This window comes from Bos javanicus, chromosome 10 (genome assembly GCF_032452875.1).
Source record: "Bos javanicus breed banteng chromosome 10, ARS-OSU_banteng_1.0, whole genome shotgun sequence".
Taxonomy (NCBI): domain Eukaryota; kingdom Metazoa; phylum Chordata; class Mammalia; order Artiodactyla; family Bovidae; genus Bos; species Bos javanicus.
Window position 1 is genome coordinate 3093621 of NC_083877.1, and position 16248 is coordinate 3109868.

A 16248-nucleotide genomic window follows, 5' to 3' on the forward strand; every position below is an offset into this window, starting at 1 on the left:
ATGTGAGATGAGTGCGATTGTGTGGTAGTTTTTTTTTTTTTTCCCTTATGTGTATGATAATATGTGCTTGAAGTCAGTGGAATAAAACTCTTTAAATGCTGAGGGAAAAGGATTCACATCCTGAGGCATGGTATAGCACTAAAATTGTCATTCAGAAGTAAGGATGAAATAGTTTTAGTGTTAGTTGCTCAGTTGTGTCTGACTCTTTGTGACCCCGTGGCCTTTAGCCTGCCAGGCTCCTCTGCCCATAAGATTTCCCTGGCAAGAATACTGGAGTGGGTTGCCATTTTCTCCTCCAGGGGATCTTCCTGACCCAGCAGTTGAACCCGGGTATCCTACATATAAAGGCTGACTCTTTACCATCTGAGCCACCATGGAAGCCCATAAATAGTGTTGGACAACATCTAATAGAATTTATCTCTTACAGATTCTTGCTGAGAGAACTACAAAAGGATGGACTCCAGCAAAAGAATAAGTGAATCTAAGGAATGGAGTGGGATATAAGCAACGACAGTGAGTAAAACATGTATTTTTAGTTCTAATGTAACACAGTGATTTTATTGAGAAAAAGAAGTGTTAAACTTAGCTGAGTTTACTTCAGTTATACCCTCCTCTCTGCCTGTGTTTCAACTATTTTCAGTATAGTGACTTGCTGTTTAAAGACCATTATGTGTCTATTTCTCCTGCTAGCTAACTACCACTACACTAAGAAAAGGAAAACAATTGCTATTTAAATAATATAAGAGAATGAAAACCAGAAAGTATTTGTCTTTATAAGCCTTGGGTAGGCTCACCTAGTGCTTAGATAAGTGCCTCTCATGTAAAAGGTGATCAATTTGTTTATTGAGTGAATAATATATTCTCTTTTCCAGCCCATGGTAAGATTAGTGATCAGAGGTTCATGTCCTTGGTTTGTTTTTCTCAGAAGACAGTGATAAAAATGAATCTATAATTAAAACATGTTACAAAGTCTACATTTTCAAGAACTTTTGGCAAAGAATAATTTTGGGGGAGACAGTTTTCTGAGAGTTCTCTTTTAGGTCTTAAATAAATCTTCGGTTTAAAAAAATCTTGACTTTTACCTGAGCAACAATGAACATCTGGTTCTTGATTGGAAAGGAGGTAGGTATTTTAAAGATAAATTCTTAAAGTATTCTTTCAGGATACATCGCCCAGTTATTTTTCCATAAAAAAGGCAGACAAGGTCCTCACCATCATTCCAGAAGCACTTTCTGTCCAGGCTGTGTGCTGCCCTAGTATTTCTTTAGGGAAATCTCTGAAATGGCCTGGCAGCTCCAACCTGGTGGTGAGATCATTATCTTGGCAGAGTGATGGTCATTTCCTTACACTTTTGCTCCATACCCAGCTTGCCAATCAGTAGTTGGGTATATTTAAGGTACCAGCACTAACAGCCAAGGTCCCTTACTTAATTTTATGATTACCTTAGAAAGGGCTTTTTTCCATATACTCATGTTTGCCGAGAATGTGTGACATATTCTTAAAAGCCAGACTTTTCATGAGACAGGTTGGTCTAGTCCCCAAATCTGTAATATTTGGTATTTATTGGTGAGCCAGCTATGGAAAAGTCTAGGTCTTGTAAATGTTGTATTGTTTCATCGTCTGGGGTTTTTGAATCTTAAAACTTGTGATGTGGCTGCCGGCTAAAACTGAGCTGCTGATCTGGCATCAGGTTATAAGCCAGGCCTCATCCAAATTGAAGTCTTTTCTGTTTTCACACCTACCATCTTTCAGACTACTAATAGCTAGTTAGTATCCATTGATTTTTCACAGAAATAAAACAGAAACCTGTTGTTGTTCAGTCGCTATGCTGTGTCTGACTTTTTACGACCCCATAGACTGCAACCTGCCAGGCTTCCCTGTCCCTCGCCATCTCGTAGAGTTTGCCCAAGTTCATATCCTTTGAACATACACCTGTTAAATATCTAATAAGTTTTTGCTCTTTTTTTGCTACCTATTTAAAAGAAAATATATAATTAGATCAAGAGTTAAAGAAATATAAAAACAATTATACTTCAATTGATAGCATCCATTTGACATGAACATTTTCCTAGTTTAGGATAGAAAAATAACTCTTATTTACTGTGATGAAAAGATTTCCAAAGACATATAGTAAAGAGTTTGATGCTTTGGGGCTTCAGAAAAACTTTAGAGAAAAATTTTATGGAAATGCTTTTGTTTACTTTTTCAAACTCATTTCTTTGAAATTATGAGAGAGAGGGGACCATGTCCATTTTCCTTTAACTATATTTTACAGTGTTTCAATTAAGTACATAATATACAGTATTTTTCACATGTAATGAAATCAGTGGTTATTTTAACAGTAAGACAGAAGGCTCACTGAGCATTTGAAAACAGCCATGGTAAGTAGGGAAGTATATTATTCCGAGTCTATTTAGGTGATTGAAGTAATTTTAAGAGGAGAATTTAATATAAAACATGGTCATCCAGGAATTGGACATCTGGCAAAAGGAACACTAAGATTTCAGACTGTCCCTAGAGCTGAGAAAGTTAAGGGAACAGCTTAGAATTATCAAAAATTAGAATTTTGGCTGAGGGACACAGAGCTTAGGCTCAGACTTCTGAGAGGGTGGGGCCGAGCTGTGTTAGAGCCTTGGGAAAGGCACCGAGATGCTGCACAAGTGTGGGAGCGCGACCTTTATGGAGGAGGTACCAGCTGGCTACATCTGGGGCCAGCGAGAAACCACAGTGGGGTGGGTCCTGCCAATGCTACTGGAATCAGCTATACTACTGGAATAATCAGCCAAGGGTGCCTCTCTGTTGGATGGTAATAACTTCTATACAGAGTACATCATGAGAAACGCTGGGCTGGAAAAAGCACAAGCTGGAATCAAGATTGCTGGGAGAAATATCAATAACCTCAGATATGCAGATGACACCACCCTTATGGCAGAAAGTGAAGAGGAACTAAAAAGCCTCTTGAGGAAAGTGAAAGAGGAGAGTGAAAAAGTTGGCTTAAAGCTCAACATTCAGAGAACAGAGATCATGGCATCTGTCCCATCACTTCATGGGAAATAGATGGGGAAACAGTAGAAACAGTGTCAGACTTTATTTTTCTGGGCTCCAAAATCACTGCAGATGGTGACTGCAGCCATGAAATGAAAAGACGCTTACTCCTTGGAAGAAAAGTTATGACCAACCTAGATGGCATATTCAAAAGCAGAGACATTACCTTGCCAACAAAGGTCCGTCTAGTCAAGGCTATGGTTTTTCCTGTACGGATGTGAGAGTTGGACTGTGAAGAAAGCTGAGCACCAAAGCATTGATGCTTTTGAACTGTGGTGTTGGAGAAGACTCTTGAGAGTCCCTTGGACTGCAAGGAGATCCAACCAGTCCATTCTGAAGGAGATCAGCCCTGGGATTTCTTTGGAAGGAATGATGCTAAAGCTGAAACTGCAGTACTTTGGCCACCTCATGCAAAGAGTTGACTCATTGGAAAAGACTCTGATGCTGGGAGGGATTGGGGGCAGGAGAAGAAGGGGACGACAGAGGATGAGATGGCTGGATGGCATCACCGACTGGATGGACGTGAGTCTGAGTGAACTCCGGGAGTTGGTGATAGACAGGGAGGCCTGGCGTGCTGTGATTCATGGGGTCGCAAAGAGTCGGACACGACTGAGCGACTGAACTGAACTGAACTGAATGAGAGTAAAAGGAATCAAAACAGTAACAGGAAATAACCTAGAAGGACAGTGTTCATCCTTTATCCTTCTTTTATCCTGTCTACTCTTTCTCTAGTGCCCCCTATTGTCAGAACCTAACACTGATCCCACTAGCCAGAGAGAAATGGTTTGCACCACCTCCCCGCTCCTCCCAGAAGCACAAAAAGTGAAGAATACAAGAGTGGACCTGCCACAGTAAGTCTGGTTAACATCCATCACCATATGCTTACAATTTTTTTCTTGTGATGAGAACTTTTAGGATCTGTTCTCTTAATAACTTTAAAATATACAATATAGTATTGTTAATTATTAAAAAAAAAAAAAAAAGAGTGGACCTGAAGCTAAGAGGTAACAGTTTAATAATGAGCATAGGAGAAAACAAAATAAAATAAAACTGACCTGTCTTTCTTATCATCTATATGATTATTTCATAAAAAATAATACTTTTGACCTTTGTATTTTAGGTAAAAGTAATCATTTTTTTTCCAGAAAATATTTTTCTTGCTCAATTAATTAAGTGGAGTCTGAAAAGAAATTAGTTGGATAAAGATGGTTGGCTCAACATATGCTTGTGCTTTCCGAAATTTCTTAAAATAGCTGAAGAGGTGTTTTTAAAAATCTTAATTATGTTATAAAATAATAATAATTCATGACAGAAAGAAAGAGGGGGAAAAAAGAATTCTGATGGAAAGGCACATCCCAAAAGAAGGCTTGAGAATGTCACTGCAGATGTGGGAGTGGTTCCCAGGGAGCTGGAACCTAAAAGTCAATGAATATGAGAAGCAGATCAGGCTTCTGAATATTGGGATGAATAATAGGGTAATTTCTTTCTGAGGAGGAAAACCAATCAGCCTCCCCACCCCTTTATCTGCAAAGGGGCTAGCAGGGACAGTATCAGTTTGCTGTCAACATAAAGGGATTGGTGTAGGCTATGGGCCACAGAGGAAGTCCCTCATATGGTTAATGACCCCTGGAAGGAGCATTGGGTCAGAGAGTAGAAGAATAGCTACAAAGTCACCTACAAAACATGCCCTGTTCTTTTCCTACAAACACCTGAGGAAACTATACAAGAAAGGAACAGATCAAACAGTGACTCTGAAATACAAAGATGAATAGACAATAAAGAATTGCATGAGAAGGTCTGTCACTATGAAAGGAAGTCACCAAAGTCACAAAGATGACTACTCCTGAAAATTTAGTTATTTGAGTAGACTAAGAAAAATAATAAAGGAACTATAATTGTTATTGAAGAGATGATATCTATTTTTTTAAAGGCTGTTATCAGAAGAAAAACAAATGCCTTGGTAATTATAAATCATTGATAATTTTAAATTAATCTTAATTGTTTTATAAAAATGTAATTCAGGATAATGCATATGGGGGAAAAAGGAAGCAGATGAATTTAATTCATACAGAACAACATGAATCAGCAACAGTATTTATACCAATGTAAGTATTTTGGTAGAAATCTTAAGGTCTCATTAGTTACCTTCAAGGCTGAATAGACACAGCTAAAGAACGAGTTAACGTTGAGGTGCATGTATCATTACATAAAGTAGAATTTTCTTCTATTCTGAAGAAATATACCCAGGGCTGGGATTATAAGATCATACAGTAACTCTATTTTTATTTTTTTTTTTACCCCTCAGTTTAAGGAACCGTCATTACTGTTCTCCACAGTGGCTGTACTAATTTACATTCCCACCAACAACGTAGGAGGGTTCCCTTTTCTCTACACCCCTCTCCAGCGTTTATCATTTATAGACTTTTGGATGATAACCATTCTGAGCACTGTTGGGTGATACCTCATGGTGGTTTCGATTTATACTTCTCTGATAATGAGCAGTGTTGAGTATCTTCTCATGTGCCTGTTTGCCATCTGTATATCTTCTTTGTAGACATGTTTATTCAGATGTTCCCATTTTTGATTGAGTTGTTTGTTTTTTTGATATTGAGTTGTGTGAGCTGTTTGTTTATTTTGGATATTGACCCCTTGTCAGTTGCATCTTTTGCAAATATTTTCTCCCGTTCCATAGGTCATCTTTCCATTTTGTTGATGGTTTCCTTTGATGTGTGAAAGCTTTTACATTTGATTAGGTCCCATTTGTTTATTTTTTATCTTGGGAGATAGATCTAAGAAGATTTTGCTGTGATATGTCCAAAAATGTTTTGCCTATGTTCTCTTCTTGGAATTTTATGATGTCATGTCTTATATTTAGATATTTAAATCATTTAGAGTTTATTTTCATGTATGATGTGAGGGAGTTTTCCAGTTTCATTGATTTACATGTAGTTGTCCAGCTTTCCAAACACCACTTGTTGAAGAGAATGTCTTTTCTCTGTTGTACAGGTTTGCCTCCTGTATCGTAGATTAACTGAATGTAGATATGTGGGTTTATTTCTGGGCTATCTGTTCTGTTCCATTGATTTATATGTCTGCTTTTGTGTCAGTACTATGCTCTTTTAATTACTGTAGCTTTGTAGTGTTGTCTGAAGTCTGGAATGGTTATGCTTCCAGCTGGGTGCTTTACCAATTCTGGGTCTTTTGTGGTTTCATATACATTTTAGGATAATTTGTTCTAGCTCTATGATAAATGTCATGGGTATTTTGATAATGATTACATTAAATCTGTGTATTGCTTTGGTAGTATGGCCATTTTAACCATATTAATTCTTCTAGTCCAAGAGCATGAGATAGCATTCCATTTCTTTGAATCATCTTCAAAATTATTTATCAATGTTTAATAGTTCCTAGTATGTAAGTCTTTCACCTCTTTGGTCAGGTTTTTTTCTAGATATTTTATTTTTTGATGTGATTTTATAAGTTTTTTTTTGCATTCTCTTTCTGATATTTCATTGAAATCTGTTGCATTTTATTACAGTAAAGAAATGCAGCAGATTTCTGTATGGTAAGTTTATATCCTGCTACCTTACTGAATTCATTTATCAGTTTTAGTAGTTTTGCCCAATGTTCATAGCAAGACCATTTACAGTAGCCAAGACATGAAAGCAACCTAAGTGCCCATCAGCAGCTGAATGAATAAAGAAGATGTAGTATATACACACACACATTGGCTATTACTCAGCCACAAAAAGAGTGAAATAATTCATATATAGCAACATGGATGGATCTAGAGATTATAATACTAATTATTTTAAGTCAGACCGAGAAAAACAAATATCATATGATATCACTTTTATGTGGAATCAAAAAAATGTGATATAAATGAACTCATTTACAAAACAGATTTACAGACCTAGAAAACAAAATTATGGCTATGATAGGGGAAAAGGGAAGGAGGAATAAATTAGGAGTTTGGGATTAACATATACACCCTACTATATAGAAAATAGATAAACAATGAGGACCTGCTGTGTACCACAGGGAACAATATCTTACAGTAACCTATGATAGAATATAATCTGAAAAAGAACATGTATATCATATATATGACATATATATCATAAAGAATCACTTTTTTATACACCTGAAACTAATATAACATTGTAAATCAATTATACTTCAATAAAAAAAGACATAACACAGCAACATGAATCAACAATAATATCTATGCCAATATAAATTCCTTGGTAGAAATTTAAAGATTAGTTGGTTTAAAGGCAGAATAGACACAGCTAAAGAACGAGTTAAGTCAAGGTTTTTCTCCATGGAGGAAAAACAGATTAAAAATGACAGAAAGTTGTTATGTGGAAAATGGGTTCAAAATGCATAATATTTTTGTCTTCCAAACATTTCAAGCATATAAAAAAGAGAATGCAGGGACTTCCTTGGTGGTCCAGTGGTTAAGATTAGGTGCTTCCAGTGCAGAGGGCATGAGTTCATTTCCTGGTCAGGGAACTAAGATCCCACATGCCATATGGCCAAAGAAAATAAAATTTAAAAAATAAGAGAGGTGGAATGTAAGAAACAACCAAATTATTTATAAAGCACTTTCAGTGTATACTACTATACTAATTTAAAAGGGCCCACCAAGCTACAGTGGATTAAATAATGAAAGACACATAATTTGCCTATTGTGTTCACAGTCACATCCCTAGAAGACTGAACAAGTGTTTGGCACATAATAGAGACTCAAAAAAGATTTATCAAATGAATGAAGGAGTCTAAATGTAAAATGGTAAATTTTGAGAACACCAAGATTAAAGAAAAAAAAAAGATTCAAAGTGTCTACAAAGAAAAAATTGTGAATTAGATTTGCATTATATGTGATGAGAAATACCAAGTGGGGCAAAATTTCACATTCTGAGGGAAATTAATTTTGAAAATAAAATCTTATAGCCAGCCACATTAACATTTAAGTGTGAGTTTAAAATAAGACATTTACAAGGATGCAAAGACTCAGAAACATACTAATCTGTAGATCCTCTGTAAAGTCAGCATTTAAGCTTGTGCTCTAGCAAAAGAAAAATGAATTGAAAAGGGACATAGACTGCGGAACAAATGAACCAGGAAAGCTTGTAGCAAAGTTTATGTAATTATGCTTCATTGAAAAAATAATAGCCTGGCACTAAAATTCCCAAAGATTTTAACAGAAGAGTCAGTTGGTCAGGAGCTGGGGGAAAGTTGAGTGAGGATTACCAGACAGGAGGAAGAAAAAATCTTTCCTGCTCTGTTCAGTAGGTAAATAGAGTAATGCATTAAATTTTTTTTCTTTTTTTTTTTAATTTTATTTTTAAACTTTAGATAATTGTATTAGTTTTGCCAATATCAAAATGAATCCTGTTTTAACATAATGGAAACCATAGGTTAAATGTTCTTAAAACTCAGAGTATAGAAGAATGTTTTAGAGTGTTTCATTTAAAAAAATGTTTGGTCAAATTATATTAGCATTCTTAATGTTGATTGTACAGTAGCTAAGTGGTATCTAAATTTTTGTGACCCAATGAACTACAGCAACACTGTCAAGTTCTCTGTAGTAAAATTTGCCAATTTATACTGTGTCAACAGTACTTAAAAGTACTTTTTCCTGTACCTTCACAACACTTGATATAATCAAATGACTTTTTCCTCAATCTGATCATATTTTTAAGCTTAGTCTTTATTCAAGCAGTGTATCATGGTTATCCCTTGAGACCTATAAAAGAGAGCTCTAATTTGTTCTTTAGAAAGCTATGGTACATATACACAATGGAGTATTACTCAGCCATTAAAAAGAATACATTTGAATCAGTTCTAATGAGGTGGATGAAACTGGACCCTATTATACAGAGTGAAGTAAGCCAGAAGGAAAAACACCAATACAGTATACTAACGCATATATATGGAATTTAGAAAGATGATAACAATAACCCTGTGTACGAGACAGCAAAAGTGACACTGATGTATGGAACAGTCTTATGGACTCTGTGGGAGAGGGAGAGGGTGGGAAGATTTGGGAGAATGGCATTGAAATATGTAAAATATCATGTATGAAACGAGATGCCAGTCCAGGTTCAATGCACGATACTGGATGCTTGGGGCTAGTGCTCTGGGACGACCCAGAGGGATGGTATGGGGAGGGAGGAGGGAGGAGGGTTCAGGATGGGGAGCACATGTATACCTGTGATGGATTCATTTTGATATTTGGCAAAACTAATACAATTATGTAAAGTTTAAAAATAAAATAAAATTTAAAAAAATAGCTGTATAATGTTTCATAGTGGTTGGTACTTCTTAAGATCATGCCTGTTTTGCTCTTGTTGCTGTTGTTAATAATAAATATTCTTCACCAACTATTCTTGTGTAGGCAAAGACTGCAAGGTCGAATGTGAGAATCTAATTTTAGCAGATGCTATTAAATTTCTTTGACTTTAAACTTTTACTGACTACTCAGTCCAAAACACTTTAAATTCACTCAAAATTCTTATTACTCTGAAAAGTTTCATTCACTTATTTGTTTATCTGATATTTTACTCTGTTTACCTCGAGAATATAAGCCCTTTTAGACAGGGACATTGTCTAACTTGGCTGTATGCCCAGTGTTTATAGCAGTCAAGAAGTTACTGATGAATGAATGCAAGTGTGAGGGATAAACCCACAGTGTCTTGCTACTTCCTCACTTTTGTTCCTGCTATTCCCTCTACTGAAAATATTGTTACCTGTCAAATTATACTTACTCTTCAAGACCTAGTTCCACTGCTTCTTGATTCATGAAGGATCCTTTGAGTTCCTTCCCTTGGAAGTGACCTTGTCTTTGCTCCTGCCTCTTCAGTAGCCTGTACTACAGTCCACACTCACTGCATCTTGCTTTGATCATAACAGCATCCTTTGTTGTTTACACAGCTGTCTTCTCAGTGGATCAGAGACTGCTGAGAACAGAGGCCATGTCCATTTATCTTTCTGTTCTCCAGCACTCTGATCATTGTACCTTGAACTTGACAGAATTCTTATTTTAATGACAGTATTATCATATGTACCTTAATACTCTGATACGCTTAGTAGAAGAATGTTCAAATTTGAAACCAAAAATAAAGAGTTCTTTCATTCTAAGTTGCATGATACTCTTTTTATTCTTTTTTAATTGGAGGAGAACTGATTTACAATGTTGTGTTAGTTTTTCTACTGTACAACAATGTGTATCAGCAATCCGTATACATATATTCCCTTCCTCTTGAGCCTCCCGCCCACTCCTCACCCTCATCTAGCCCTTTACCTCATCACAGAACCCCAAGTTGACTCCCTGTCTCATACAGCAGGTTCCCACTAGCTATCTATTTTATGCATGGTAGTGTGTATATGCCAATGCTGTGCTCTCAATTCTTCCCACCTTGTCCTTACCCCACTGTGTCCAGAAGTCTCTTCTCTATAGACATAGAGACATCTCTATTCGTGCTCTGCAAATACATTCATCAGTACCATTTTTCTAGATCCCCTATACATGGTTAATATAAAATATATGTTTTCATTTTATAACTATTTTACTCTATATGATAGGCTTTAGGTTCATCTACATCACTACAAATGACCCAATTTGTTCCTTCTTTATGGCTTAATAATATTCCATTGTAATATGTACCACTGCTTCTTTATCCATTCATCTGTCAGTGGACATCTAGATTATTTCCATACCCTGGCAATTGTAAATAGTGCTGCAATGAACGTTGGGGTACATGTGTCTTTTTGAATTATAATTTTCTCAGGGAATATGCCAAGTAGTGGGATTGCTGGATAATATGGTAGTCCTAGTTTGTTAAGGAATCATCATATTGTTCTCCATAATGGCTGTGTCAATTTACATTCCCATCAACAGTGCAAGAGAGTTCCCTTTTCTCTATATCCTCTCCAGCATTTATTTTTTGTATATTCTTGATGACGGCCATTCTGACTGTTGTAAGATGTACCTCATTGTAGATTTGATTTGTATTTCTCTAATAATGAGCAATATTGAGCATACTCATATCAGATAAAATAGACTTTAAAACAAAGGCTGTGAAAAGAGACAAAGAAGGACACTACATAATGATCAAAGGATCAATCCAAGAAGAAGATATAACAATTATAAATATATATGCACCCAACATAGGAGCAGCACAATATGTAAGACAAATGCTAACAAGTATGAAAGGGGAAATTAACAATAACACAATAATACCCCACTTAAATACCCCACTCACATCTATGGATAGATCAACTAAACAAAAATTAACAAGGAAACACAAACTTTAAATGATGCAATAGACCAGTTAGACCTAATTGATATCTATAAGACATTTCACCCCAAAACAATGAATTTCACCTTTTTCTCAAGCACACACAGAACCTTCTCCAGGATAGATCACATCCTGGGCCAGAAATCTACCCTTGGTAAATTCAAAAAAATTGAAATCATTCCAAGCATCTTTTCTGACCACAATGCAGTAAGATTAGATCTCAATTACAGGAGAAAAACTATTAAAAATTCCAACATATGGAGGCGGAACAACACGCTGTGGAATAACCAACAAATCACAGAAGAAATAAAAAAAGAAATCAAAATAAGCATAGAAATGAATGAAAATGAAAACACAACAACCCAAAGCCTGTGGGACACTGTAAAAGCAGTGCTAAGGGGAAAGTTCATAGCAATACAGGCACACCTCAAGAAACAAGAAAAAAGTCAAATAAATAACCTAACTCTACACCTAGAGAAACTAGAAAAGGAAGAAATGAAGAACCCTAGGGTTAGTAGAAGGAAAGAAATCTTAAAAATTAGGGCAGAAATAAATGCAAAAGAAACAAAAGAGACCATAGCAAAAATCAACAAAGCCAAAAGCTGGTTCTTTAAAAGGATAAATAAAATTGACAAACCATTAGCCAAGCTTATCAAGAAACAAAGGGAGAAAAATCAAATCAATAAAATTAGAAATGAAAATGGAGAGATCACAACAGACAACACAGAAATACAAAGGATCATAAGAGACTACTATCAGCAATTATATGCCAATAAAATGGACAACGTGGAAGAAATGGACAAATTCTTAGAAAAGTACAACTTTCCAAAACTGAACCAGGAAGAAATAAAAAATCTTAACAGACCCATCACAAGCACGGAAATTGAAACTGTAATCAAAAATCTTCCAGCAAACAAAAGCCCAGGTCCAGACGGCTTCACAACTGAATTCTACCAAAAATTTAGAGAAGAGCTAACACTTATCCTCCTCAAACTCTTCCAGAAAATTGCAAAGGAAGATAAACTTCCAAACTCTTTCTATGAGGCCACCATAACCGTAATACCAAAACCTGACAAAGATGCCACAAAAAAAAGAAAACTACAGGTCAATATCACTGATGAACATAGATGCAAAAATCCTTAACAGAATTCTAGCAGTCAGAATCCAAAAACACATTAAAAAGATCATACACCATGACCAAGTGGGCTTTATGCCAGGGATGCAAGGATTCTTCAATATTCACAAATCAATCAATGTAATACACCATTAACAAATTGAAAAATAAAAGCCATATTATCTCAATAGATGCAGAGAGAGCCTTTGACAAAATCCAACATCCATTTATGAAATTTACCTCATAAATTTACCTCAACATAATAAAAGCTATATATGACAAGCACACAGCAAACATTATCCTCAATGGTGAAAAGTTGAAAGCATTTCCTTTAAAGTCAGGAACAAGACAAGGGTGCCCACTTTCACCATTACTATTCAACATAGTTTTGAAAGTTTTGGCTGCAGCAATCAGAGCAGAAAAAGAAATAAAAGGAATCCAAATTGGAAAAGAAAAAGTAAAACTCTCACTATTTGCAGATGACATGATCCTCTACATAGAAAACCCTAAAAACTCCACCAGAAAATTACTAGAACTAATCAATGAATATAGTAAAGTTGCAGGATATAAAATCAACACACAGAAATCCCTTGCCTTCCTATATACTCATAATGAGAAAATAGAAAGAGAAATTAAGGAAACAATTCCATTCACCATTGCAATGAAAAGAATAAAATACTTAGGAATATATCTATCTAAAGAAACTAAGACATGGAACAACAGACTGGTTCCAAATAGGAATAGGAGTTCATCAAGGCTGTATATTGTCACCCTGTTTATTTAACTAATATGCAGAGTACATCATGAGAAATGCTGGACTGGAAGAAACACAAGCTGGAATCAAGATTGCCGGGAGAAATATCAATAACCTCAGATACGCAGATGACACCACCCTTATGGCAGAAAGTGAAGAGGAACTCAAAAGCCTCCTGATGAAAGTGAAAGTGGAGAGTGAAAAAGTTGGCTTAAAGCTCAACATTCAGAAAACGAAGATCATGGCATCTGGTCCCACCACTTCATGGGAAATAGATGGGGAAACAGTGAAAACAGTGGCTGACTATTTTTTTGGGCTCCAAAATCACTGCAGATGGTGACTGCAGCCATGAAATTAAAAGACGCTTACTCCTTGGAAGGAAAGTTATGACCAACCTAGATAGCATATTGAAAAGCAGAGACATTACTTTGCCAACAAAGGTCCGTCTAGTCAAGGCTATGGTTTTTCCTGTGGTCATGTATGGATGTGAGAGTTGGACTGTGAAGAAGGCTGAGTGCTGAAGAATTGATGCTTTTGAACTGTGGTGTTGGAGAAGAGTCTTGAGAGTCCCTTGGACTGCAAGGAGATCCAACCAGTCCATTCTGAAGGAGATCAGCCCTGGGATTTCTTTGGAAGGAATGATGCTGAAGCTGAAACTCCAGTACTTTGGCCACCTCATGCGAAGAGTTGACTCATTGGAAAAGACTCTGATGCTGGGAGGGATTGGGTGCAGGAGGAGAAGGAGACGACAGAGGATGAGATGGCTGGATGGCATCACTGACTCGATGGACATGAGTTTGAGTGAACTCCGGGAGTTGGAGATGGACAGGGAGGTCTGGTGTGCTGCGACCATGGGGTCGCAGAGTCAGACACGACTGAGCGACTGATCTGATCTGATCTGAAAGAAACTAAAGACCTATATATAGAAAACTATAAAACACTGGTGAAAGAAATCAAAGAGGACTTTAATAGATGGAGAAATATACCATGTTCATGGATCAGAAGAATCAATATAGTGAAAATGAGTATACTACCCAAAGCAATTTATAGATTCAATGCAATCCCTATCAAGCTACCAAAGGTATTCTTCACAGAGCTAGAACAAATAATTTCACAATTTGTATGGAAATACAGCAACCTCGAATAGCCAAAGCAATCTTGAGAAAGAAGAATGGAACTGGAGGAATCAACCTGCCTGACTTCAGGCTCTACTACAAAGCCACAGTCATCAAGACAGTATGATACTGGCACAAAGACAGAAATATAGATCAATGGAACAAAATAGAAAGCCCAGAGATAAATCCACACACCTATGGACACCTCATCTTTGACAAAGGAGGCAAGAATATACAGTGGAGAAAAGACAATCTCTTTAACAAGTGGTGTTGGGAAAACTGGTCAACCACTTGTAAAAGAATGAAACTAGAACACTGTCTAACACCACACACAAAAATAAACTCAAAATGGACTAAAGATCTAAACGTAAGACCAGAAACTATAAAACTCCTAGAGAAGAACATAGGCAAAACACTCTCCGACATACATCACAGCAGGATCCTCTATGACCCACTTCCCAGAATATTGGATATAAAAGCAAGAAATAAACTAATGGGACCTAATTAAACTTAAAAGCTTCTGCACAACAAAGGAAACTATAAGCAAGGTGAAAAGACAGCCTTCAGAATGGGAGAAAATAATAGCAAATGAAGCAACTGACAAACAACTAATCTCAAAAATATACAAGCAACTCCTGCAGCTCAATTCCAGAAAAATAAACGACCCAATCAAAAAATGGGCCAAAGAACTAAATAGACATTTCTCCAAAGAAGGCATACAGATGGCTAACAAACACATGAAAAGATGCTCAACATCACTCATTATTAGAGAAATGCAAATCAAAACCACTATGAGGTACCATTTCACACCAGTCAGAATGGCTGTAATCCAAAAGTCTACAAGCAATAAATGCTGGAGAGGGTGTGGAGAAAAGGGAACCCTCTTACACTGCTGGTGGGAATGCAAACTAGTACAGCCACTATGGAGAACAGTGTGGAGATTCCTTAAAAAACTGGAAATAGAACTGCCTTATGATCCAGCAATCCCACTGCTGGGCATACACACTGAGGAAACCAGAAGGGAAAGAGACACGTGTACCCCAATGTTCATCGCAGCACTGTTTATAATAGCCAGGACATGGAAGCAACCTAGATGCCCATCAGCAGATGAATGGATAAGAAAGCAGTGGTACATATACACAATGGAGTATTACTCAACCATTAAAAAGAATACATTTGAATCAGTTCTAATGAGGTGGATGAAACTGGAGCCTATTATACAGAGTGAAGTAAGCCAGAAAGAAAAACACCAATACAGTATTCTAACACATATATATGGAATTTAGAAAGATGGTAATGATAACCCTGTATGCGAGACAGCAAAAGAGACACAGATGTATAGAACAGTCTTTTGGGCTCTTTGGGAGAGGGAAAGGGTGGGATGATTTGGGAGAATGGCATTGAAACATGTATAATATCATATATGAAACGCATCATCAGTCCAGGTTCAATGCATGATACTGGTTGCTTGGGGCTGGTGCACTGGGATGACGTGTACACCTGTGGTGGCTTCATGTTGATGTATGGCAAAACCAGTACAATATTGTAAATTAATTAACCTCCAATTAAAATAAATAAATTTATATTAAAAGTAATTTCATGTGTTTTTTGGCCATTTGTATATTCATTTTGAATTAACCTCCACCTACCTCTTTCCTTTTTGTAAATGAGGATTATAATTCCTAACTTGCAAGGTTACAGTGAAACCTTTTACATGTACAACAAAACATGTATGTGTGAGGTTTGCAAGCAGCCATATATGAAGCATAATTCTTGGAACATAGCAGACAGGTATTTGGTGATTCATTCATTTCCTCAGTAAACACCAAGTGCTTGCTCTGTGACAGACACTTATGACAGTGATTATGATTAAAAAAAAGTCCCAAACCTTAGAGTTTTCATTGATAGATGTTT

At 36.5% G+C, this 16248-nt stretch overlaps 1 protein-coding gene across 3 annotated transcripts in view; it reads left to right on the top strand.

The window, feature by feature from the left end:
- Positions 1-16248, top strand: part of KCNN2 (potassium calcium-activated channel subfamily N member 2) — a 508283-nt gene that overhangs the window by 165282 nt on the left and 326753 nt on the right. For all 3 annotated transcript variants that reach the window (XM_061429915.1, XM_061429916.1, XM_061429917.1), the window contains one exon: positions 428-513. The gene's annotated coding sequence lies outside the window, so the exon portion shown is untranslated. The remainder of the gene's footprint in view (positions 1-427; positions 514-16248) is intronic.